The sequence below is a fragment of the Cyprinus carpio genome, chromosome A17, assembly GCF_018340385.1.
Source record: "Cyprinus carpio isolate SPL01 chromosome A17, ASM1834038v1, whole genome shotgun sequence".
Classification (NCBI taxonomy): Eukaryota; Metazoa; Chordata; class Actinopteri; order Cypriniformes; family Cyprinidae; genus Cyprinus; species Cyprinus carpio.
Genome location: NC_056588.1, coordinates 16,673,810 through 16,701,792, shown reverse-complemented (window position 1 = coordinate 16,701,792; position 27,983 = coordinate 16,673,810).

Here is a 27,983-nt window from a genome sequence, read left to right as displayed (position 1 = left end):
GCATGATTTATTTGAAATTCATGAGGTGTCCAACTGCACAAGTTGACATGTGTCTCCATGGGGATAAATTATTGAGAAGACTTTGGAGTGTGGCAGCTGAAAGTCGAGTCTATTAATAATGCAGAGGTCTGTATACAGTTAAAGCGTTATTACATCTCTTGTAAGGTTTATGTTTTTGCGTCACTGCATGATGCCATTCTTTATATTCCTGCTGTTAAAAATTAGAGGCTCGTATCTGAAAATGTTGTGCCATAAAATGCTAAATCTAATTTAAAAATGGCCTTCTTGCATTCCTCATCAAAGAGCTTAACCGCCTATGTTTCTGGAGCAAAATCATGTCGCTTCTGAATGAGATTTCCTGCTTGGGTTGTTTGATTCCCATGGCATTTGTAAAAGAGTGAACAATAAAGCGAACCCCATCGCTATCAGGAGATCATTCTGGAAAGTTCTAGCTCCCTAAGCATCTTCTCTTCCCTTCTGTCACGGTCTAAGAAAGCCTTATCATTCAAACGGATTGCAGTGGCATATGTGAGTGTGTGCGTTTCCACTGAGATTGCTGCTGGATTCCTGTGGACGAAAGTGCATAGTCTCGAGGAGAGAATTAGATGAGACATGTGCAGCATGGACAGAGGAATCCTCTGATAACTCTGCCAGGCTTTTCTTCTCTTCTCGGATGTCCTGAGACAATCATACAGCTGTCTGATGCTCTCCCTGCTCAATAAGGAAGCGCCACACATCCATCACGCTCAGAAGGCGCCAGCACCGTTCCAAGTCTTGCGGCCTGGAAGGAGGCCAGACGTTTCTCAATCCTAATCTACTCAGTGTAGCGAGCTTGCAAGCATCTCCAGTTTTGGACGGGTTCTTGTGTGCCAGCGTACACCGCTGCAATCTAATCTACTCTGGGGTGTTATGTGTGTCTACAGAGCTTGTTTATCTAGCAGAAGCTTTCGGGAGGAAGTAGAACAAAGGATGGAGATAGCAGGAGTGTTGCATGGTTTGCATCACCTCACAAACAGCCGCTGGCGTGATATGAAAAGGGAACTCGGATTCAGTTGTATGTACCTGACATACTAGCCCTGTTCCAAATCCTAGGAAGCCTATAACTTCCTAACCATCATGGAACCTCACAAGTTAGAGATTTGGAAAGCTCTACATAAAATGCTGGGTTAAGCCAATTTGGGTAATTTTGTTTGGATACAGCAACTTTGGTTTAAATGTTTAACCCACCATGCTGGGAAATTTTATTTAATTCAACTATTGTTTAAAAATTACTTAAAATAAACCCAAAATGGGATGGAAATGATTATTCACACACAGAATGACTACAGTAACAACGCAGACAATAGTAATAATCAAAAGGTGAACATTTATTGAGCTGCAAAAACAACCATAAATAGACAATGTGTACATATTTACATATTCAGAAAAGAATGGCAACACAGTTATACAGGTGAAAGGGGTCCTATTATGCTCTTTTACAAAGTCTAGTCTTTTGTTTTGGGGGTGTACAAAAACATGCTCTCATGCTTGGTGGTTCAAAAAACACATTATTTTTCACTTAATTTACATAATTAAAATAACTTTCTCCCCAGCCTGGCACAAACGGCTTGATTAGTTCGAAAAACTAAATTAGTCCAAAAAACTAAATGTGATGTGATTGGTTAGCTGTCCCAGTGCATTGTGATTGGTGAACTGCCCTTGCCAAAGCAGCAAGTTCTGTCTGCTCCGGTATAGTTAAGGATGGCGAAAATACTGCCATATCAATTTGAGCCAGATTCAGACCCCGAGAATATTGTATAAGAGGTTCACGCAGAGCCTTTGCACACACGGATATGGACAGACATGGGAAAAAACTTGATGCTACAGCAGCTCTTCTTCTTCTTCTTCTTCTTTGTTTTTCTCTGAGGCACTAACTCTGCAGCAGCACATCTTCTTCATCGTCGTCTTGTCTGATGCACTCAACCAAGCGTTTTAACCACAACCTCGCACCTCCCCACCCTCCAACCATTTGAATTTCCGAAGGCGTGAATTATTTTAATGATATTCTAATGGGCTGCTTTGTGACAACACAAATCCCCGGAAAAAGAAACAAGCTGTTTGTTGTAGTTCTTAAAAAGGGATTTAAAAAAAAAAAAAAAAAATATCTCACTTTGGAGTGGACTCCCAAACATACACACTAAACACAGTGTGCACAAGCACCATTCTGGCTTGCACACTGACTAATATTCAAAACTGAAAAAGCATAATAGGACCCCTTTAAACGAAAGCCTGTAATAGACACTGAATGTCAGGAATAAACTGCGTAGTATTATAGCGGATCGACCAGGTCTTACCTCCTCCAATTAATACGTTTTTAATCAGTCCTCACAAGCACCATTCTGGCTTGTTCAGTTCCCACTAACCAGGTCATCTGTCATCGCTCAAGTGATTTGCATGAGGAAGAAAACACTTTTAAAAGAGTCAGTTTCAAAATTCTCTCTATTCTCCACTTTGATTTTTTTTTCTATTTTCCACACATACAGTGATGTGAAAAAGTTTTTGCCCCCTTCCTGTTTTTTTTTTTTTAATATTACACTTGCATTTGTCACACTTGAATGATTCAGATCATCAAACAAATTTTAATATTACACAAAAATAACCAGAGTAAATACAAAATTATTGAAATAATAATTTACTTTATTAAGGGAAAAAAGCTGTCCAAACCTGAATGGCACTACATGAAAAAAGTTATTGCCCCCTAATTCTAATAACTGGTTGTGCCACCCTTTGAAGCAACAACTGCAATCAAGCATTTGCAATAACTGGCAATGAGTCTTTCATATCGCTGTGAAGGAATTTTGGCCCACTCTTCTTTGCAGAATTGTTTTAATTCAGCCACATCGGAGCATGAATGGACCGTTTAAAGTCATGCCACACCATCTCAATCGAATTTAAGTCCGGACTTTGACTTGGCCACTCCAAAACCTTCATTTTGTTTTTCTTGACTCATTCGGAGTGGGCTTGCTGGTGTGTTTGGGATCATTGTCCTGCTGCATAACCCAAGTGCGCTTGAGCTTGAGGTCACAAACTGATGGCTGGACATTCTCCTTCAAGATTTTCTGACAGAGTGCAGAATTCATGGTTCCATCAATTATGGCAAGTCGTCCAGGTCCTGAAGCTGCAAAGCATCTCCAGACCATCACACTACCACCACAACATTTGACTGTTGGTATGATGTTCTTTTTATAAAATGCTGTGTTGGAACACCTTCCAAAAAGTTCAACTTTTGTCACATCAGTCCACAGTATATTTGCAAAAGTCTTGGGCATAATCAAGATATTTTTTGGCAAATGCAAGATGAGCCTTTGAGTTCTTTTTGGTCAGGAATGGCTTTTGCCTTAGAACTCTCCCATGGATGCCGTTTTTGCCCAGTCTCTTTCTTGTTGAATCATGAACACTGACCTTAATTGAGGAAAGTGAGGCCTGCAGTTCTTCAGATGTTGTTCTGGGTACTTTTATGACCTCCTGGATGAGTCATCTTTGTGGTCTTTGAGTAATTTTGTTAGGCCACTGTTCCAAGTTTTCTCTATTTGTGGATAATGACTCTTTGACCGTGGTTCGCTGGAGTCCCAAAACCTTAGAATTGGCTTTATAACCCTTTCCAGACTGATACATGTCAACTATTTTGTTACTTATATGTTCTTGAATTTCTTTAGATCGCAGCATGATGTTTTGCTCTTTAAGCATGCTTCACTTTGTCAGACAGGTTCTATTTAAGTGATTCCTTGATTCAACAGGTCTGGCAGTAATCAGGCCTTGATGTGGCGAGTAAAATTTAACTCAGCTTTCTAAAATAATGTAGTTAATCACAGTTCTTTCATTATTTAACAGGAGGGGGCAATTAATTTTTCACGCAGGGCCAGGTAGGTTTGGGCAGGTTTTTCCCTTAATAAATAAAATCATCATTTAAAAACTGCATTTTGTATTTACTTGAATTATCTTTGTGTAACATTAAAACTTGTTTGATGATCTGAATTTACAAATATATGTTACAAATATGCAAAAAATCTAAAAAACAGGAAGGGGGCAAAAATATTTTCATGGCACTGTATCCCTGGCATGAGCACCTTGAGCACATACAGTATATGCAAAGTGGTATCAGCATACACAAAACCAGTTGTGCATGAATTTGCGTGACTTGCATGCTCTCTTTCATGTCCACATTCCCACAATGAATGATTATCACCTCTAAATTGCCATAAATCAACCCAGCTTTCTTACCCAACAGTCTCAACCCAGCATTAGCATTAAACACCATACTAACCATACTTTTATATAAGTGACACAGAAGTAACGACACAATATGAATAAATATAAACATTGTTGAGTAATGTTTATTTATATGCATATGCATTTTAGCTAAAGCTCTTAAGTCATCAGGTCAAACTTTTAACATGTTGAAGTGTACAGAAGAATAATTAAAATGTCAAGAACTGTATTTTTCGTTGGACCAGGTCTTGAGCTTGTTTAAAAACCTGATCTTAAACAAACACATTTTTCAACAGTTATATAATCAAACTGACTGCTGTGTGTAAGGGATCTAGGAATGTTTTCTCACTCTTGGCTGTTTCATTTTGATATTTTCCTTTTGGCTTTTACTTTTAAGTACTTTTTAGATTATCTTGACTTGTTTTTGTTTGCTAACCCCAAACTGATTGTGTATAGGATTGTCTTGTTTGATTTTTAGTTCGAGTGCATCTGTGCCCCTGTGTTTACCTCTTGCCTTTGTCTAGGTTTGTTTGTTGTTACATGGTTTGTCTGGGTACTTCTTGGAATTGTTATTCTTGTTTGTTTTGTTTCTTATCAAGCCTTGGATGATAGTTTGGGTTACTTTTTTAGTTTTGATTCTTAAAACACATTGGACTCAAATTAAGTGTTGCTTTCAAAATACAAGACATGCAATCATTTCATTTTGTTTATTATTTGAAACAGATTTTTCATATTGTCTTCATTGTTGCTGGGGCAATTAAAAATATTTTTGCCAGCATTTTTTTCCTTGGATTTAAAATCCAATCAACATTTTTTCCAACAGATTTTAAGCTTTATCTATGGAAGCCCGTTTCCGCCACTGAATAAAAAAAATAATAAAAAGGTAATTACGAATTTTTACATCTCACAATTCTGACTTTTTTTCTCAGAATTATGAGCTATAAACTCGTAAAGTCAAAATTGTGAGATATAAACTAGAAATTCTGTGAAAAGAACTCAGAATTTTGAGATAAAAAGTCTCAATAACTTGACTCTCCCTGGAATGACTTTCTTGCATCATAATGAGCTGATGTTTGATTGTTATCAGTATTTTGTTACACAACACATGCAAATACACTCACAGAGATATGCAACACTATCCAAGTTTATGGGTCAGTTGAACAGACCATAAAAGATATGGGAAGGAAAATACTGGTAAATAAAAGAGTGGGGCAAATGGAGGCCAATAATCACCTCCGCTGCCTTGGTCCTGGATAGTTGTTTTCTGCACACACTCACACATGATTACACGCTTTGTACTATGGCAATGTAAATTAGAGGAGTGCAGAGAAAGCAATTCCCTCTGCAAAACATGACCAGGGGTTACTTGTCGTACCTCTGACTGATCAGCTGAAAAATTAGGAGCAAGGGAGGTTTTTATTTATATAAAAAAATGTCTTTCACAGAAGCACTCAATAGATGCATACTGACCAAAAAAACAAACAAACAGCCAACCAAGCATTAAAAAAAAGATGCACACGTCTGTAACTCAAAAACAATAGATTGTAGATAGACGTTAGATCTGTTTCAGACATCTTCCCGGAGCTAAAGCAAATTTACACTCTAGAAATAGAACTGTTCTGTGTAGCGTACTGGAGCAATTTCCCAAATGTCTTGGTTTGATTTTTGGATTTGGAAATGTCTTGCTCAACTGCCAGCATTGGAAATTGAAATATGCTCAAGGTATGCTGCCAGCAACTAAAAAAAAAAAAACAGTTTTTAGAAGATGACTACAAGTTTCTGGCACAGAAAGCCCAATGATTAATTATTCAATCAAATAACTCCTGTTACTACAGTCTAAAATATAGGGATGTGTCTATGAATGGGCAGCAGGCAGTATTACCTTCTATCCAGTTTTTTTTTTTGGGGGGGGGGTGGCTTACATTTAGCGGTAACACTTTACAATAAGGTTCTGTTTGTTAACATTAGTTAACTACATTAGTTAACATAGACTAGCAATGAAAAATATTTTTAAAGTTTTCTTAGTTGACATTTCCTAACACATTATTAAATTAAAGTTGTATCTATTAATTATACTTAATGTACCTGAGCTAACGTGTATTAACACAGAAAAAAAATATATTTTTATTAATTAATGTTGACAGATTGATAAATACTATAACAAATGTATTGTACATTGTTGATTAATATTAACTCATTTCCTAATGTTAACCTTTTGTAAAATGTTAATATTTTATTCAATATTTTGCCATGTCATGAATAATTTTAGCCAGTTTTACTGTGACTAAAATGACATCTAATAACATTTTAGTTTATGAGAAAATACCAAAACATCATTCTCTTTGAACTCTGGATCTTCACTGCTCAAAACTATTGTTTGTGCAGTATTATCTCACAGCGTACTGTTATTTTTTTCTTTTCATATTTTGTTAACAATCTTGTATTCAGTACTCTTTTTTCAAAATACTTTTCTTCTCAATCAAAACAGCTAAATATTTGTTCATAAAAAAAAAATAAAAAAATCTTATAAAAGCTTACCCCTCATATCCAAATGTCCACCCCATAATTACAGACTAGTAACGCACTTCTATAGTGAAACCACAGAACCAGAATCAAAAAATGTATCGCTGATCAAAAGCCCAAATCATCTCCGAGCTAATGCCTCAGTCCTCTAATTGTTGAGCTTGCTTTTCTAAATACAATAGTGTTATAAATGTGTCCATCACACTAATGTAATAATGACCATTTCATGCTACTCTGACATTTCAAACAGCTTGCTGTGGGCGACCGCAGGGAGCGAGTATTGATTGAAACCCATAAGCCAGGAATGTGAGAGAGGTAGAGCGGGCAGCTTCCCAAAGAGCTGCCAGGTCCTGCTCTCCGGTATTCATCCACTACCCACACTCTCCTTCCTGCCCAGAGGAACAATTCATTGCTCAGAGGTTGCTCTTTCATAGCTCAGGAGACTTAACAGAGTTATCATTATGGCTTAAAAAATAAGTTCAAATAATTTGGTCTTGAAAGAATTTGTTGTGAACCTTCATATTGAAGTCTCTTTTGGTTGCAGATTTTGATATTTTGGCAAATCTGAGTTTATTTGCTTTTTTTCCAAACCCTAGCTAAATGAGTGAAAAATAAATCCAAAATGTGAAGCAAGAGGAGTTTTTATATCAATAAAAAAAATTCTGCAATGATAACTCTCAGAGAGTAATGTACATGGCAATGTTAGTAAGTTTGGTCTTGGCGTAATAGATCTGCTACGCTGCTGCTGCTGCAGAAGTACAGAGACTTGCTACAGCCAATACATCCACAGACATGCTCCTGTGAGCATGTAAGAAATACTGCTGCTGCACATATAACATATATAAAATAACCCTATATATAGCATACATGACATTACCCCATAGCAGATCTATACAGGTGGAGCTGGGGAAGGTGGAGGGTTACTGCAATGAATATTTGAATGTTGAGCAGCAAGTTCATTGGCTATTGATGCAAAAAGAAACCAATCAGCTGCATCATGTGAATAATGATGTCATTATGTCAGATTGAGAACCTATCGGCCTAGAGTTTCATGACAAAACTTTGGATTTGAGTCAATACTAAAAAGAGCTGATGAAAATTCTCAGTATTTGTGTATTTTAAAGCTTATTAGAGTACACTTTCAACATGCATCAAACTCTGTGGTAATCAATACTGAGCTGAATATTCTGGCGGTTTGCATTTGTATCAAACTTTAAAATACCATAAACCATAAATAATTTTGAGTATTTCAGTTTCATTAAATCCCATTGTTGACTTGGAGAAACAATTAAGATATTAAAGAGATTTGTTTAGTGTTCTTTCAACCAACTTCATCTATGTCCCTTTCTTCAAGCTCAACTATCTGTTTCTTTTTCCAACTGCATTAAACAACCTCCAACACCATAGGAAAGGGATCCTGAGTATATGTGTATCAGGCAACGAGATATTCTGACTATTCCACATGCAATGAGGAGAAGACAGAAAGACAAGATAAGACAATAGTGATGAAGGTTGTGGGAGCTGTGCTGACACTACTTACACACACAACATCTGCCCGAGAGTGTCAGTGAACAGATTGTTTGTTTGAATAAGGTGATAGATCATTTTGGCCCTGCTGACATGGATTTATCAGGCCTTTAGCCCCTCTCTACCCTCTCTGAGGTGGGTTAAAATACATTTTGTCTCTCTAAAATACGATCTTGCTATTTGAAACACAAGACATTCATCGGTTTCCTTCCGTCCAAAACACAGAGGCAAGTGGCACACATACTGTTTTCTCTGGGTTTTCTTTTAACTCATTTAACACATGCACACCATATTTGTGCCAAACCAACATGCATTTTCACAGAAAATGTTCCTCCCGCACATGGCTCCCTTTACAAGTCATATTGGAGGATATTTTTTAGTTCAATAAATAATTAATGTACCAGAAAGACACTTTGTTTGACTACAACACTACATTTGAGTGCCCTGTGGCCTTTCTCATTGATCTTTCCCCCATTCGTCTTAACATATTCAAGAGTTTGATTAAAACAACTAAGTAGATAAAAAAAAAAACCTCTATCATTTTTATAGATACTTCCTCCGTTATGCTATAATTAATTAATTTAAATTATTTTGGCTTGCAGTGATCTTTTATTGTAGAAATAACTATAGATAAAACACAACAGGAAAGAGCAGAATAAGAAATGATCTAAGCACCAATCCAAGACAAGAACGGAGCATTCAGGTGGCACGCAAGAGCTCAAAGAACCACCTGCTTGCTTGTTTTAAATCAGAAGTGTGGGAAAGTTTTCGGGGTTCCAGTGATGCACCAGTTTTTAGTTTTATTTTGGCCAATCTTTAATTGCACACAATCTGCATTGCAATCAAAATGTAATTTTCCAGCATTTCCTAAAATGTAATTTGTGTGCTTTAAATATTGAAATTATACAATCTAATTCAAATCAAAAACAGCTGCTCATGCTACATGTATGTAGCACTACTGTCTGTTCAAAATCAATGAAAATATACATCTCCTGTTTTACCTAATTTGTATCAAACTGTGACTCCAAACCCAAGGTACATACCGAACCGTGACTTCTGTGTACCGTTAGACCCCTAGTAGACATGGTGTAAGTTCCTATTTCTCTATCATTACACTCCATCCAGAGTGAAATTTCATTGGTTTCCACATTATGTATCTCCTGATTGGCTGTGTCACATGATTTTGCAGTTTCACCTCAGCACTGACAGATTAAGTGGGACAGGATACTACCGTCCCATATTCGAAAATTAATAAAGAGCATATTAAATCAGAGGTCTTCAGCCCTGCTCCTGGAGACCCAATGTCCTGCAAAGTTTATTTTATTTCTTGCTTCAGCACACCTGCTTGTGTTTTTTCAAGCAATCCTGAAGAGCTTGAATAGGTTATTTTGGTTATTATTTAGATTAGGTGCTTCAGGTGTGTTTGATTAGTGTTGGAGCTAAACTCTGCAGGACAGTGGGTCCCCAGGAGCAGGGTTGAAGACCTCTGTATTAGATGCTTAATATGCAGTTATGACAAAACATAGACCAAAACAACAAAAAAAAAAAAAAACCAAGAAACCACCCTAACACATTATATATATACAGTATATATAAGTCTTAAAAACATACTCCAAAATTTTACCATCAAACTAATACTACAAATAAACTTAAATATATATCAATATTTGTGTGTTTGTGATTTATTAAAACAGAATAAATTTTGGGTCTTCTAACAGATAAGAGTGTTGTGTACCAGAAAACAAGAGGCCCAAATGAGAAGGCAACATCATTTGTGGATCAGCGAGATGAATAATTCAGATAAGTACCCTACTGAAATGTCTAAAAGGTCCCTCACTGTGATGAGAAAGCAGAGGGTACAGTGGGAGCCCACAACAAACGCTCCAACTTCAAATAAGACTCCGTCACAGCCACTCATTTACATAACTAGTTGTTCATTTTACATTAGACTTCTGTTCCTACTGTGGGCTAAAAATATTAATCATTTTATTGCTGTGACTTTTCTTCTTTGTACTTTTTTATAACTTTAAAAGACAAAAGAAAACAATTATCTCTGAAGGCTACTTTGAAGAATCTGGGGCCCTGGCTGAGCCTTTGTTAACAACTATTTTGGGTTAGGTTCATGGAAAAATAGTTTGGCTTTGTGCATGAGCTATGATGTCACAGTTTGCCAACTATTCTTGATTTGGAATTAACTGGGAATGAGTTTAATCATTGCCTGGGTTCCTTGACATTCAAAGACTACATCAATGAAAAATTTAAAATCATGTGTATGGAATGTGAGGACTAAAATGTACTGTTGAAAATCATTTACCTTCAAATTTTAATTAAATTCAAAAACATTCAAATATGGCACATAATAATTTCACATTATCATGTTAGTGTGTCTCCAAACAACAACAAAAAACAAGAGCACACAGCTGTGAATTGGTGTTAGACTTTATTCTATGTTGTGAAGGAAGAAGACATCTCTTTCATTAAGAGAGTGTTCTCCATCAGCGATGGCCTGACACAAATCCTCTTGGAATGCCTACCCATCACCACCATGCTTTGGGATCATGGAGAAAGTCCCTGATCATTCCATCTCCTGTCAGCATAGCAGCTCAAAGTAAAAGATAACAATCAAACTCAATCAATCTCACAGATAAACAAATACATATATATATATTATATTTATAATTTATACATTTTTCTGCACTTAAACATCACAGTGATATATATATATATATATATATATATATATATATACTTATAATTTGTAAATTTTTCTGCACTTAAACCACAGTGAACTGGTATTGATTGTTTGATATGTCTTTCAAATGTTCCTTGCACAATACTATGTTATAACCTCAACACCTTTTTTACTATAGTGCATGATGTGTGAAATAATACATTTTGACATATGCATCACATAATCAGCTCCATATGCATGACTTTTCTGATGTAAACTTGCTCAGTAGCTCACCTTGTACTGCAGTGCACTTGCAATGCAGTGTGCTTAGGTAAGTGTCCTGTGAAACATGAGTTACAATAAAAGAGATCAAAGACTTCAGATCAAAGAAACAAGCTAAAATGGCACAACATGGGTTTAGTGTAACCAGTACGTTATTGTCAAACACAATCATTAACGTTTAGTGCCATTGACAGATATTTTATTTGCAAACTGCCTTGATACGTACAGTACAACAACTAACATAACAAAACATTGCCAGAATCACGTTCACCTGTTTCAGATAAAATTGAATACAATTTTAGCACCACTCACTGCACATTTTACTCTTAAAATTTTGCTAAATATTCAAGAAACAACATAATACCATTTTACAGAAATGAGACCAAAGACACGTATTTCATGAGTCTTAGTTGCTTTTATAACAGCAACAACAAAGATGGTTAATAAACAAAATAATACTAGAATCATATCAGTCATACTATGTTATACAGCAATAAATAACAACTTCAACTGAAATGCACAGCTTTGTAATTATGTTGCAGGCAATTGAGTCATCAGCGCCCCAGTGTTTAGCAGATCAAGGCCTTTGCTAGTGCTGAATCCATGTTCACAATATACCGATTCATGTCAAAGGGAGTGGAATTAGAGACACTGGTGCAGTCAAGGCAGACATTTCAGATTTACACTGCTCACTTCAGCCTGCGCTAATCAAAGAACAACACGGCTGATGTTTGTTAGCTCAGAATGAGCAGTGGGGTAAATATGGATTTATGCTGGGCTGAGCATGACATCAAAGCCAGTCACATTCATGCCGGTGGTTAAGCTCAATAAAAAGAGAGAGATGAAAGCTAATGAACGACAAACATGTGCACATCAGAGGTGAAGAATGTAATGGGTGGGAGACATTGGTGGGGGTACCAGTTGGCCTACAGGTTGATCTTCAATTTAGTCAATAGCGTGAGATGAAAAGATTCTGGTTTCAGACTGTGGGGTCCAAGGCTGTGTGTGAGGGCCTGCCACGGTTCATCTTTATAACTTTTTCCAATATAAAGCAACCATTGAAATGCAAACACACAGGTTGGTAGATATCACTTCATTTCTCCAAAGAGCAGTTTCTCCAAAGGTTTACACAGGGTGTTTGATGGAGAAGTCAATCACTTTGAGATCTTTCAGAGGAATGTTCTCAGAAAACAAGCTTGCAACCAAAGGCTAACAAAAGCCTGTGCTTCATCAAAACATAACAAGCCTTTCGAAGAAAGATATTCAAGCAAAGAGTGGGATCAGCCCTTAAAAGCGCAAACTACATTAATGCAATATAAAACAACCATTGAATTGCATTAAATCACACCTTTCTCTTCTGCCTGTCATCCTGACATTATTCAACCCATTGTGCTAGCGTGTGTATCATGCTTGTAACTCTTTGGCTGTCATATATTTTTTTCTGCATTAATGTCAGTACAGCACATCTTTCTGTGCATAAATAATCTATGCGTCTTTCAGCATGGGTGAAGTTAATAGGGCCGGGGCCATCATTAGCTGCGTCTCAAGCTTCTGCACTAAAGCCGTTAAGTGCAGCTGTCACTGAGAGTGCGTTATGTTCAGAATGCTTTACCTGCGCTGTTGACTGCTTGACACTCTACACAATATCTGCAGTATTTTTAAGATGCATTTGCCGGTCCATCCTTGACATTATGTGTCTCTCATTTGAATTAGACAAACATGTTTTGATGGTTAGCGGAGCACTAACCTCATGTTTTTTTTACAGTTTACCCGTCAAGGTTTGTATTATTTTGTTTCTTCCTCTTCTTGACTAAAAACTTTTTTCAAAAAAGAAAATTCATGAAGGGTTTGCACACGGTTTCAGTACAGAAACCTGTGTTTTGTTCACTGAACATCCACAATCCAATTTAGCCAGGTGCATTTAGCTAAATGGTTTAGCCATTTTATGTACATGAATCCATTATCATATTTTTTAGAGCAAACACCTTCTTTTCTATGTAAATTAGTATTATCATAGATTAGAGAACAGTTCATTCCAGTGCTCAGATTTGATTGGACAAGCGTCATTAGTAGAGTCCAACATACAGTCAAAATCACATACTCTTTGAGCAGGTACTTCTTTTAAATAAGTAATTAATTTGTGACCATTAAAAAAGTATATTACACATATGATCACAGGCTGTGAATGAAAGTTTAAGTTTGGTAAAGTATGAAAAATTTGTAGCCAGTAGATGATATAAACATCACAGATTGACCTCTTGGCTTAAAACAGTGAACACAAACATCACAAGATCTGCAGTGGAGCAGGAAACTGCTTAAAGTCACAATAAAACTGAAGTATCGACAGGCCTTTTCTTCCTTATTGTGACAAACATTCAACGTATTATGAAAAAAATAAATGTAAGGCAGGGGCTTGATTCTATTCATTGGTTGTTCATTGGATTTTGAGATTTGGAAAGCAGAATGCAGTGGCAGATCAAATTATGATATTTTGATAAAAAAAAAAAATCTACATCAAAAAAATTAAAAATGTTAAAATATAGACTTTAAAATCTAGTGGGGCTTTACATCATAACTTTAGAAGGTTCAACAAGTGACTACTACTGGGGTGTTATGAGTTGATAAATCATTTACTCAACTGATTTGTTCAAACCCCTGATTCCTTCAGAAACAAGTCTTCATGTGTGAGTCAATGAGGCATTCACTCAGCCTATTCGTTCAAAACCCTTGATTTCTTCAGAGAGGAAATACATCTTTATGATTGAGTCAGTGAATCATTCACTCAACCAATTCATCCAAAACATCTTATACATTAAATATTACTCTTACTATTTCTGCCATATACTGTAGCATAAAGAGTAAATGTGTAAGCTAGAATGCTGCACAGAATTTAGCCAGTTACTTTCATTCCTGAATGAATCTTAATTTGTCTTGAAGAGTGAGTCATGAGTCATTGAATCATTGAATCATCCAATCAACTGATTAATTCACAACCCCAGATTCATTCAAAAATGAAACACTACAACTGGGTTTCTCAGAGAAGCACAGGTGATTAAAACTGAATTAGGAAAAATGCAGTTCATTGTTAGTGAATCCCCCTCTAAATGTTCTAATTTGAAGCGCAGCAGTGTCATAGCACATTTTAAACTGTACTAAACTACCGTTTCATATTCAAAAGGTCAGCAACGCGTTTGCCTTATAGCTCTCATGGCCTTCCCTAAGGGTCTGTTGAATAACGCCTTGCACCAATATAACTGTATGAACTGAAGGCTGCATAAGAGAGTTCAGAGGATCATAAATCATCATGGCCGTATGGTCGTCTAATAGAGCAGATAAGATCAGCTTGTGTATTAATGCAAGACTAATTACCTGACTGCAGACATTACTGCAGCTGTTCCGCAGGTAAGCCATGCGCAGGAGGTCAGTGCCTCTGCTAAAGTCTTTATCTACTGTTGTTATGGCTCTCATGAGGTTAGACTTACTCTTACTTGTCGTCTGTAGTGTTAGCCAGATGTGCCGTGTCTTGTTTAATGATGCCACTGTAATAAGTACAGGGCCTGCTGGTTATGTAAGCCAGTGGAACTCAGCTATTGGGTTGTGACCCGTAAATGGTTTGCAGGTAAACCGTAATAAAAAAAAACAAAAAAAAAAACACGTTTGTTACTTGAAACAAAATAAACATAAATAAAAGAACTTATTTTAACCAGCTTGGCCAGGCTGGGAGACTAATTAACCTAAACTTGTCAAGGGGATTTATGTGATTGCCACGGTGTTGCTATGCAGTTGCTAATATGTTTATTATTAAGGGAGACCATCCTTAACCACCTGGTTTATGATCTTTATTTTTTGTGAGTAGGGCAACAGTAACCAAATAGGTTATGTTTGGCAATGTCTTTAGTTGCTACTTGATATCCAGTGTTAAGTCATGATGCAAAACCAGCTGAGAACTACTCAATGCAAGTAATATTTTTTTTTCTTGCTGGCCATATGCCAAATGTACAATGTTTAATTACGTATAGCAGTTAAGTCAGTGGATTGCACATAGTTTGGTAAAAGCAATGAAATATGTGTGATTTTTTGTGTGGACTGACATATGTATATATGTATATTTGTGTGTGTGTGTGTGTGTGTGTGTGTGTGTGTGTGTGTGTGTGTGTGTGTGTGTGTGTGTGTGTGTGTGTGTGTGTGTGTTTGTGTGTGTTCAACATGTTAACAGCCTGACTGCTGAGTTGTTTCCCCTGTAAGCACAGCAGTGCCCCCGTCTGGTCATTCTTTGAAAAACACACTCACGTAAGCTCTGTGCCCAATGTATATTCGGCTCTGACATTTGAGTTGGTTATCAAAGCATGAAAAAGCCCTCTTGCTTTTCATTAGAAACCCACTTTGTTCATCTCAGTGTCATTTTCATATTACAAGATTCACTCCATCCTGAACTTCAAGAAATCAGAAAGGGACGTGTCTTATCTCCGCATCTCCTCCCCTCACCGCAACTATCTATCTATCAATCGATCAGTCACTCTTTTGCTCTCCCTCGCTTTCTCTATTCAACTGACGAGACATTTTAAAGCCACAAAGGGAATAATTGTTCTCTTCTGTGGTCATTGTGTGAAGGCGCCTCACAAAACACAAAAATCCCCACAACAAAAAGGAAAGATCACAATCCATCCGCTCCCCTGCTTTCCTTTTTGGTGTGGGCATTCATGAAAGATCAGAGTGGAGGGGGGCTACATAAGAGGTAGGGTATCAGCCAACAGCCTCTTATTTACCCCCGTCAATCTCCTGGCAGGGGGATAGTGCTGTGGATCTATTGATCACAACTCAGTGGAGCAGTAATCCTGCAGACTTGATTGATTCCGACTGTTGTGTAGGCCTCAGTGCTCAGCCCAATCCTCAATCCTTCTGTTCTAGCTCTCATGCAGCATTGATATGCATGACAGAAGGCAGAGGCTGGGGCAGGAAACAGAGGAGGGTATTAAGTGAGTATACAGGGCTTGAGAGATAGCTGAGGTGAGGCCGGGCTTTAACGCTGTAAGAGTTTCTCAACAGACGTGGCATCTGACTAGTGCTGCTCTGATGCACCCCTATCAGCTTTTATTGCAACTTTTGAGCCTTCCAGACTTGATTTTGAAGAATAAATCAATTTGGATCGTTCTATTTCATTATGTTACCATTATACCAGCTCTTTGGTGTGCTTGAAAAGAACTGTAGTACATATGAATTGTGCATTATCTGATTTAACTTTTTTTTTAAGAGTAAGCTAGGTTTCTGTTTTCAGTAAAATGTGCTCTAATGATGGGAAAAGAGTAATGGGATCAGGAAACATCACAAGATAGATCTGAACTCAAATCACCCATATATGTGTGTGTGTGTGTGTGTGTGTGTGTGTGTGTGTGTGTGTGTGTGTGTGTGTGTGTGTGTGTCAAAGCATGCACACAAACTGTAAACCCAAAACTCCAGAAAGTTGTTGCTTTTCCTAGAATTTCTGAATATGTGCCATGCTTTTTAAGCCCATTATTAAAAAGTAAACAATATAGTGTTGAAATCTTATTTAGAATGCCTTTTAAACTGCAATTCAGTTCATCAATATGAATTTTAATTAATGTGAATTTTAACTAATGTGAAACAGAATGCTGAACTGAAATATAATTCTAAAAAAAATAATCATTTAAATATTTTATTCAGATTCAGAAAAGTTAACAAGCCTTTACAATGTAAAATATGTATATATTCTGAATATGAATTACCTATTAAAATATTAGGGTATATATGGGGTATTTTCAAAAATATTAGATTTTATCTTATTTATTTTAATTTAATATTTTAGAACATAATAGTTAATAGAACACTTAATTTCCCAGAATGCTTTAAATATACCAGGCCTACACTCTTAAAAATTAAGGTGCTTCAAAAGGTCTTTCAAGCAATGCCAGAGAAGAACCATTTTTGGTTCCACAAAGAACCATTCAGTCAAAGGTTCTTTAAAGAACCATCTCTTTCTTACCTTTTTTGTAATCTGAAGAACCTTCTTTCGCAACAAAGAATCTTTTGTGAAACAGAAAGGTTTTTCAGATGTTAAAGGTTCTTTATGAAACCATTTAGACATAAAGGTTCTTCTATGGCATCGTGAAGCAGTTTATTTTTAAGAGTGTAAACTTCTCAAAATAAATTCAAACAACATGAAAAAACCTTATTATAAAGGAGTTTTTTTACATACAATGAATCAGTAAACATCTATTAGCTATGTAAATATAGTGTAGGGTGAAGTCAGAATCCCTCTGCTGTAATCCGAGCTTTTCTGTTCAGTTTTCCAGCAGTCGGGACGGCTGAGGCGTGTTTGTTATTGTACTGTATGTGAGCCCCTCCCTTTGAAACTGTTGGCCCTCCCCTAATTTATAAGAAGACCAAGAGAGTGACCACCCACACTGCTCTTTAAAGGCCAACTTTGACATGACGTGTCTATATTAGCATAATTCTTACCACATTACTTGATATTTTTTATAAAAGCCAAAGGTATCTGAATTTCATTATATATATAGTTTTCTTGGTGTGTTGTATGAGGGTCGGGGGTGTCACTGAAGTGCTAATTTGCTCCCATGCAACATCTAGTGCCATCCCAACATTTGGTGCCATCCCAAAGAGGTTCAAAATCACTCTCACGGACTTTTTCCTGGACTGCTCCCAGCTGGTGGAATGACCTCCCGATCTCAATTCGAACAGCCGAGTCTTTACTCATTTTCAAAAAACATCTAAAGACTCATCTTTTTTGCCTGCACTTAACCAACTAATACTAGTACTTACCTTTTTATTTTTCTTGTCTATCATATTCAAAAAAAAAAAAAACCCTGGCTACGTGTTCTGTACTAGACTAACTGAGACTTGTCATAGCACTTGTATACCGTTGTTGTTCTCTCGTTGATCTGATTGTTTCTACTGTTCTCATTTGTAAGTCGCTTTGGATAAAAGTGTCTGCTAAATGATTAAATGTAAATGTAAATCTAGTGGTTGAAAAATTGACACATTAGCTTTTTGTTGTTGTTGTTGAAATGCACAGCTCACATAGATGTTACTTTAAAACTAAGCAGCCTTCTGTTGGTAAAGACAGTAAATTCACATGATCAAATTGAGCCTGTTACGAAATCTCTGAGAGGAGATTCATCTTTTTTCCTCATTCTAAATTTCTGATTGTGTATAGATGACTGTATTTCACTCGAACATTGGTAAATATGACCGCACTTTTAGAAGATGAAAACTTTAAACTTTCATTCTAAATAAAATTAAAATTCAGATTCTTCTAGGTGTGACCGAATCAATTCACACTCATTAATTAAATTCTGAATTTTGCCCAACCCTTGTAAATTAGCTTACTATGGTTAAGACAGTCTGTTTGCAATTACAGTTGTACCTGTTTATCTGTGTTAAAGTAATGGTCATTGTAGGTCTGTCACAGTTCCCTCAGGCAATGTTCAGCAGGGCTGTTTATTTGCATGTGTGTGTTTATGAGTGTGTCTGGACCCTTCACAGGCCTGACAGCTGCTGGGGTTTGATTTCAAATCCAGCTTCTCTCCAGAGCAATGTGAAAAACCAATGAACTATCTGAATATATGTTGGGTTTGGCAAGTATTTCTTTGCTTTTTTCGTCAGCAGTGTTCCTCGATTCACTCATCCAAAGGTTCTGTGTGAACAAAGACCTCAGTTCAAATCAATTCAATAACATCCTAATGGCAGACAGTAAAGCAGTATGTACAGACTCTTATAGAACATAAAAGGTTTTGTTCTGTGGTCATACAGTAAGTGCACTTACTACAGAGTGTCGAAGAAGCCTTTTAAGATTGCTGGATAATCATCTTCATATACACTCTACAGTTAAACCGAAAGGAAAGATTCATTTAATTCATACAACGCCCTGAAACAGCAAATAGAATAAAATGACCCAAAGAAGCACTAATAAAGTACAGACATAGTATCTTTAATTAAGTTTATTGAACAGAAGGCAGGAATATGCTGTAGAATCCCTCTGAATTATGGACAGTGTAAACTACAGTAGGTTACAGGGCGGTGAGGCTATATTTAATTATTAGCAATATTAAGCTTTGCACTCTGGGAGTTATCTCATCATATGAACATAAAGAGGGATACATTTTCATATTATCTTTTGGGATGTGGTAACCCACAGTACTAGTTATAGTTGTGTGGTGTTTTTAATAGTTTAGCCATGAAAACTGCAGAGGGTTTTTAACAGCCACAAGAGAGTTATTAAAATTGCCTCAATATCTAAAATTAACTCTTTATTAAAACAGAGTGTAGTGTGCAGCTATTAACTGGATAACAAACGGATAATTTAAATGTTTGGGTTTGGTAAGATTTTTTAAAATGTTTTTGAAAGAAGTCTCTTATGTTCACCAAGTATCTTTGGTCAAGTATATTTGATCAAAAATACATTAAAACTAATATTGAAAGACCTGTTTTCAATTTGAATATTTTAAAATGCAATTTATTCCTGTGATGGCAAACTGAATTTTCAGTCACATGATCGTTCAGAAATCATTTTAATATGCTGATTTGGTCCTAAACAAATATTTCTTATTATCAAATGGTTGTGCTCTTCAATATTTTTTGTGGAAATCATGATACTTTTTTTCATGATTTTTTTTTTTTTACAATGTAAGTTTTACTGTCACATTTAAGCAGTTTAATCCATCCTTGCTGAATTAAAGTTTTCATTTATTAAAAAAAGAATAATAAAATAAAATAATAAAAACTTTCACTGTCCCCAGACTTTTGAATTAAAGTGTATATAACCATTGGATTATTTGAAGTTATATAGAAGGTGAAGTGTTTAAATTTTGTCTGAGATTGGCACATCACGTCACTCAAGCATCCAGAGCCACAGGCCCTGTCCCAAATGCTGCACTAGCTGTGGACTTTGTTTGCACATGTCTGTGAAGTCCACAAGGCAGTGGGGTGTCGCACTTGTCATTTTAGCTTCTCATAAGAGTGCTCATGAGCCTCTATGCACTCTTAATGCGAGCCTTCACTGGTGCAGTGGACTCTTACCCAATAGTCAGTGCAGCAAAGACAACGGCTGAGGGTGCCAGGTGAGACAGAGCGTATAAATCAAGCTCCAAGTGGTTTACTTCTTGTTTCTCTCTGCATGTTAATCTGGAACAATGTTTTAGAACCGAAAACATACACACTTCACCTTTGAATAAATGAATGGCAGCCTAATAATTTTCCCTTTCTTTTCCTTTGGTTTTCACTGTTAATTCAGGTGATTGGTTAATAGACTTGCTGCCATTTAGCTTGTACCCTTTGTTAGTTTACGAAATTGCACCCAGATGGATGAGCAGCAGCAGCTGAATAGTTTATGGTGGAAAGAAGCTAAAGGTTTAGAGTTCCCCTCACTTCCTCTACTGCAGATGTGGACTCTGTTACCAACTGATTTATTTGAGCTTGACATCTGGTGCATTAGCATAGGGTTAATACAGTCCCGTTAAAGAAGAGGAATACATTCCCCTGTGGCCTGCAGGGGATATCTACAATGCAAACACCAAATCTGGATGGGTTTCTTCTTGTTTTATTACAGTGCTGAGGGGAAATGCAGTGATGGACTTTAGGAGTACACTTTAGCAAAGTTGGTGATACATGATGGAGAGACATTATCTTTCTCGCTGTCTGTCTCTTTATAAAGCTGTATTTGCACAGTAATAGTTTTCCCTGGGGAGATCAGGTAAATTTGTTTCACAGATTTATTTATTTTTTTGCTCACACAACCTCTAAAAAAGTACAGCGCAAACTACCTAGTGTTATTTGGCTAATCCAGGGGACGCCTGAGAATTTGCATTCCACCTGGATAGAAATTTCTCTGATTTTGCTTATTGGTTTCTTCTCCATTGCACTTCTCCGAAGTAAACTTTTACATTATTAACTTACGAGGTAAAATAATATTGTTATGGTGTCCCATAGGAACTCTCAAAGTAAACAAAATTTACAACAGAAAGGAATTAAGCCACAGAACATAAATGCTCTCAGTGTGTGTGTGTGTGTGTGTGTGTAATTGATCAAAAGTGAAGTAAAACAAATAAAAATAAAAACACTATTTAGAATAAATTTATTATTCGAAAAATTAATATCATGGCTTTTACAAAAATATTAAGTAGTGCAACTGTTTTGATAATAAGAAGAAATTTTTCAGCAGTTCAGCATATTAGAATGTATTTCGATACTGTATTTTCGATAAATAAATGCAGCCTTGCTGAGTATAAGAAACTTTCAAAAACATTTTCAAAAATATTACTATTTCGAACATTTAAATAGTGGTGTCATTTAATATGCCTTTGTTGTTTATATCTTATTAATATGTCTTAATGTTAAAAATCTTGATTTTCACTGCCCCCTTATGGTTGGGAGCATTTCCAATGTGTTGTGGTTAAATTCCATTCTATGACTTGCACTTGTAGGTCAAAGTGTAGTTGGTAACTTAAGTACTGCTGACATCCCATCAAACGTCAAATGAAAATTAAAACACTCAGAACTGCTACTGTAGTAGTGCCGTCAGGTATAAACCTCTTCTTAATTATACATTGTTAAAATTATGCAACATACATAAATCAATCATTTCTGTGGGTTTCATTGAGCGCATGACCTTCCAGACAACAGACGCTCCATCTTAGTAAAAACTACATGGCATCACAGGCGTCCTGTGTTAATAACTAACACAAATGATGTTTAGAAAACTAATCCCATCCGAATAGTGTTTTTCATTCTCTTTTTGGTCTCTACTGCTGTGCTTTTAAAGCTTTTCTAGCTCCCTGTGTCTCTCTGGCTGTCTTGTCGCTGGTTGGCATGATCATACAGTCGCCTCACCGGGAGGATGCTTTGTTTCTTTGCTGTGTGGTTCCCAGGCTGTGTATAGGCAGAGCGGTACTGTCGCTTTTAAATGGGAGCAGCGAACCCCCGTCTGTGCTTATCTGCTCTCTCGCAGCAGCGAGGTGGCAGGGAGATGCTGGCTCATTAGTGCAGCAGGCAGCATACCCCACACAGCCTGCGCGGATCTCGCTCATATGTCATCACTGCCAAGGGCCCGCATATGCCTTAGTCAAAAAGCTGAGATGAGATTGTGGATGACGTAATGTCAACAGCTTTTCTTTGCAGAAAAACAAATCGCCAAGAAATGGTGGATGGACTTGTTTTAACCCAGTTTTTTAATTCAGTTAAATTGACTGATGTAGACATCTTCCTTCTTATTTTCCTGAATGTTTCATGCAGTGTCTAAAATGTATTTTGTCAATGTTTCTTGCTTAGGCAAATTTTCTACTTTATTAAATTCTATTCTGTTCATCATAACGCTTGTTCTTACTTAGGGTTTGTGATTTAAAGAACATGTGAAAAAAGTCTCAGACTTACAGTGAAGGAGGGAAGATGTCATATTTAGTGACCAGAATATAATGGTGGGCCCTTTTAGACTTTTATTTATTTATTTATTTTAGGTATCATTAAAATTAAATATACAGTGTAAGAATTACAGGTCTTGATATTAATCAGGTTTATTTAAATGAATAGCTATTTGCTCAATATATATGAATGGAAGCCCATTCAATGCTTGGAAAAAAATCGTGCTTTGGTAATTCATAATTACGGCATAATTTTAAATGATAAGATATAAGTCATATTTATGAAATAAAGTCAAAGTTTTCACTTAAAGAGTCAAAATTACGAGGTAAAAAGTAATAATTATGACAGAGTCCAAATTTTATGACATGGCAGTCATAATTTCTGTCAGTTTTGACTGTCAGAATTATGACATTTTTTATCATATTTTCAACTCGAAATGATGACCAAAACAATCATGACTTTTTATTTCATAATTTCAATATTTATCTCACTTATGACTTATGTCCTAATTTTAACTTTTTTATCTCATAATTTACTTTAAATTATGATTTACCAACCAAAACTTTTTTTTTCATATGGGCTTCCCATAAGAAAAAAAAAAATGCACCAGAAGATGATAATATAGGCTATTCCTTGCATGTGGAATTCTCTCAGAGTTTACAAATTGCCTGGATCAGCGCAGCTTTCATCATATAATAAGGTACAAGCATAAATACTAACACTCAGTAATACAGATTGATTCGTTGCATAGCCCACTAACTTTTATTTTCACTCCGGGAATACACACAGAATCACAATTTCACTGTGGAGGAACAAAACAACCATGAAATCAAAGTAAAACACTAATAATACCGCCCTCACATGTCCAATTAGCTATTTTATATGGCTTCTGCCTGTTTTGTTTGTCAATTGTGTGCCTGTATACATGTGGTTAAAGTTATGTTTTGTAGTCTGATTGCATTCTCTGCTGGCCTAAAGAACATTCCAATTATCGCTGCTGCTTTCACACAGTTATTTTAATGCATTAGCTTTGGTCCAGATTGAAGGACGCCTTAGACTGATGAATGAATTTGACCAGGCCCCTCCATTTACATCAGCATGAGAAATGGCACTAGCCTGATTGTGTGTGTATCCATGTTTTTGTGTGTCCGTGTGCTCTGTACACTCATAGAGTGTGAGGTCCTGAGTGGGAGCAGATGTGGACAGCATGAAGGTAGATACAAGGCCATTTGGGCCTTGGGCCTACTGGCTGGACATGGTCCAGAATGGCAGTGACTGTGGCTCTTCTAACCCAAACACAGCAGATTAGAAGCTGATGAGAGAGAGAAGGCTGGGATGGGAGCCAACAGACTGTCTCATCTCCTCAACTGTTAGAAAAGGGATTGATGGTTAGCAGGGTAATCTCTCTGTGTGTGGATGCTCCAGATAGCTGCCTCGGCTAAACACAGAAAGAGGAGAATGTACAGCCAAAGCCAGAGATAAAAAAAATTATGAGATCCTTTAGCTGCTGGGGCCAAATCTATGTATATATTTTATTTATTTATATATCTGTTTTCTTGTGTAGTTTTGCTTTTTTAAATTAAATAATCATGCATTTGGATCCAGTCCTCCCCTTGTTTTTGAGTTTACCATTTTCACAACAGCATGATATGGACCTATACATTTACTGTGATATTAAATTACTCATACAGTGACTCATAATATAGACTTTGGTCATGCCACCCTACAAGATAGTATAGAATGACTGGAAAGTGGAGGTAGAGAGAGGAAGAACTGGAATATTAATAACCAAACCTGCATCAACACAAGCAGCGCTGCTACAAAGTCATGGGTACATATGCTAACCTCTGTGCCACAGCTTCAAAAACATAATAATTTCTGTTTTAAAGGATGCAAATAGCTTGATGTAATCGCATAACAAAAGAGTTTCTCTAAACCATTGTGAACTTTTTTTGTTAAAGTCACATGCAAATTTAATTGATATAATAAATGCACGAAGATGCAGCGTGATCAGAATCTGCCAACATTACTTTAAAGAGATCCTTAACTGCCTTCCATCATTTTGTTCTATCAGGGGCTTTTCAAGGCAAGGACACTTGAAGATGATCTTTATTCCCTTGATAGGCAGCAGATGGAGGGCTCCAAGGTGGCTCCTCCCCTATTGCAAAGGGTCATCTGATCCATTTGCAATATGAACAGTACTTTTCCAGGAAGCTCCAGAAGTCTCCATGGGAAATGTTGAAAGGAGATGCCCTTGGCATGTGTGTAGTCAACTCCAGACACAACATGCCCAGACATCATGGCACTAACTCCTGTGCCATACTGTGATCCATGGAGGTAATATAGAAACATTGACCCATTAAGATATAGACTGATGGATGACTATAATCATAACTCCATCTGAAGCAGAACACTTTAAGATTTGTACAAGCTGTTAGACAAGTGGTCATCATATAAAGATTCTAGCAAACTATTATTAGCCTGACAGATTGTCTTACTATGGTAGGTTTTCCAACTAGAGCTATAATATCCGGACCCCAAAATAGAAATATTTCATAAAAAATATATATACCATCACTAAAAAATACAATTAAACCTATTTTTATATTCTTATATTATAATTTTAATACCATTGAAAAGTTTTTAAGTTTTACACTCACCAAGGCTGCATATATTTGATCAAAAATACAGTAAAAAAAAAAATTACTATAACTGTTTTTTATTTTAATATATTTTAAAATGTACAGTAATTTATTCCTGTGATGGAAAAATCGTTTGTAACATTATACATATCTTTACTGTCACTTATCAATTTAATGCATCCTTGTTGAATGAAAGCATTAATTTCTTAAAATTTATTTCTTTAAAAAAAAAACTTACGAACCAAACTTTCGAATGTTAGTGTGTATATATATTGTCGTCCTATTCATATGAAATGTATTATATTAAAGGGTTTTCTTTTTCTCTCCCAGTGTCCTTGTCCTTCTTTGTCCTGGAAAGACTTCACAAATGCAATAGATAGCACAGAAAGTATATCTTTGATAGCAGGTTTTATAAAGGAATAATGATGTCATTCATTCAATTACTATTCATATTTCAGCATCGATCTCTGTTAATATGCTGTGTGTTTGTTTTCTTACACCTCAGAGAACTGAAGTGCTTCTCTCTCTGCTTCAGCCTTGTGGTAATTTACAGCCTTGTTAACAGGAAGTTCCTTTGCACTAAGATGCTTTTCATTTTAAAGCAACCACCACATTTTAATGTTGGTACCCCATAATTATGGACAGGAAGGGCTCCCAGTTTTCCACATTATGAGCTGCATTAAACCAGAATCAGCTGGGCTTAGGCTGCCAGCTCTATTTTGGAGACTGGTATTTCATGATCAAATCTGAGTTGGCTCACTGCCTCTTTCTTTTTAGCTCATTCTGTGAGCATTACACCATTACAACTGTCAGTCATTTTCCACCATAAAAGGCTTCATTTGAAAGGCTCAATGAAAATCTCATATCTTACATGAAACAGCCTTGATTTATGTCTTTCCTTTGCTTTCTCTGAGAGGCGTAACGGTCCTGCATGGCTCAGATACAGCCTTTCAACATGCAGGCAGAGACACAGGAAATTTGTATGTTGTTTTTTCGGTCTCGTTTTTGCTCCGTCAATCTGCCAACAGCAGGTGGGAGGAACAAACTGCAAAAGAGGGCAGCAATGGTGCAAAGTGCAAGACTCAAAATTGTGAGGGATGAAGGGGTTTTATGTGTTTTTACCCAGAGTGCCCCACAGACACGCCCTCTCTAACCATTCTCAGGCTTGAGGGAATCTAAAGTGAGGCTGAGATGGAAAGAAAGAGAATAAATTGCAGGAGCTTAAATCCTCAAAGGCCACCTCAAATACATTTACTTCTATTTTTAACATTGACAGCAGTCTGCAAGGCCCCAAACTCCCTCATTGTGACTTTCTTTATCAGTTATGCCTTTATTTTTTTCATAAAATTACTTTAAATCGCAAATGATGACTTAATGACAGTGTGCTTTTGTCTACAATGTGACTTTACATCATACAACTAAGACTTAATATTTCACAATGTGACTTTATTTGACTACAAAATAACATACAAATGACCCATACACAAATGTAATTCATGTACATATATCAATTTCCATAAATGAAATATATTGTTCAGCTCATGAAAAATGTTGCGTTTATAATTTTTTTCAGTGATATACACATACATATATATATATATATATATATATAAAACAGCATCTATTGAAACTATTAGAAATTGGAACAATTTCATATATTAACATATTGTGGCGGGGTGAAGAAGGACACGACGAGTAGGTGCAGGTGAGTTCCCCGAAGGGTGGATTTTATTAATAATGAAGGTGGTGTAAGGCGGTGAGAAGATGGGGTCCGGTGCGGGGTGCTCAGCTTCCTCTGTGCTCTTGTGTGCGGTGGCAGTGTGGGTCCGTTGTGCTCTCCCGTATGCGGTGGGGCTGGCGGTCACACACTGCTCTCTGTAAGCAAGACAGACACGTAAGGTTAGCTGGCTCTGCTGGAGACATCTCTCACCTCTGTGTTCGTTTGCCGTGCTTAAGTATGCAGTTCTTGATGATCCGCAGGTGTGGCCGCTCAGCCCATGACGAGCAGGAGCAGGTGTGACTGCTCGGTTTCCAGGGCGACGCTGATGAGAGCTCGGGACACGTGTCACACTCCCCCCCCCTAAGCGTCGTCCTAGTCCTGTGGAGAAGCGGGGAGACTGGGGGAGGGCGGGGAGTGGACCCTGACAGACCTGCGAAAGCTGCCCAAACCCGAGAGAGTCCGTCGGCGTTGGCGCTGGCCGTCCCCGCTCGATGTTGCACGGTGAAGTTGAAGTCCTGGAGCGACAGGAACCACCGCGTCACTCTCGTGTTCGTCTCTTTGGCCCGGGCCATCCACTGCAAGGGGGCGTGATCGGTAATGAGAGTGAAGGGGCGGCCAAGGAGGTAATACCTGAGCTCCAGGACTGCCCACTTGACGGCCAGCGCCTCCCTCTCCACCGTAGCGTACCGTCGTTCCGTGGGGGTCAGCTTTCGGCTTATGTAGATCACCGGGTGTTCCTCGCCGTCATGGACCTGGGAGAGGACGGCTCCCAACCCGGTGTCGGATGCGTCCGTCTGCACCAGGAAGGGACAGTTAAAGTCGGGCGCTCGGAGTACCGGCTCCGTCGTAAGGGCTGCTTTTACCCGGTTGAACGCCTCCTCCGTCTCGGGAGTCCACTGGACCTTCTCCGGTTGCCCCTTCCTGGTCAGATCTGTCAGGGGAGAGGCTAAGGAGGAGAAGTTAGGGATAAAGCAGCGAT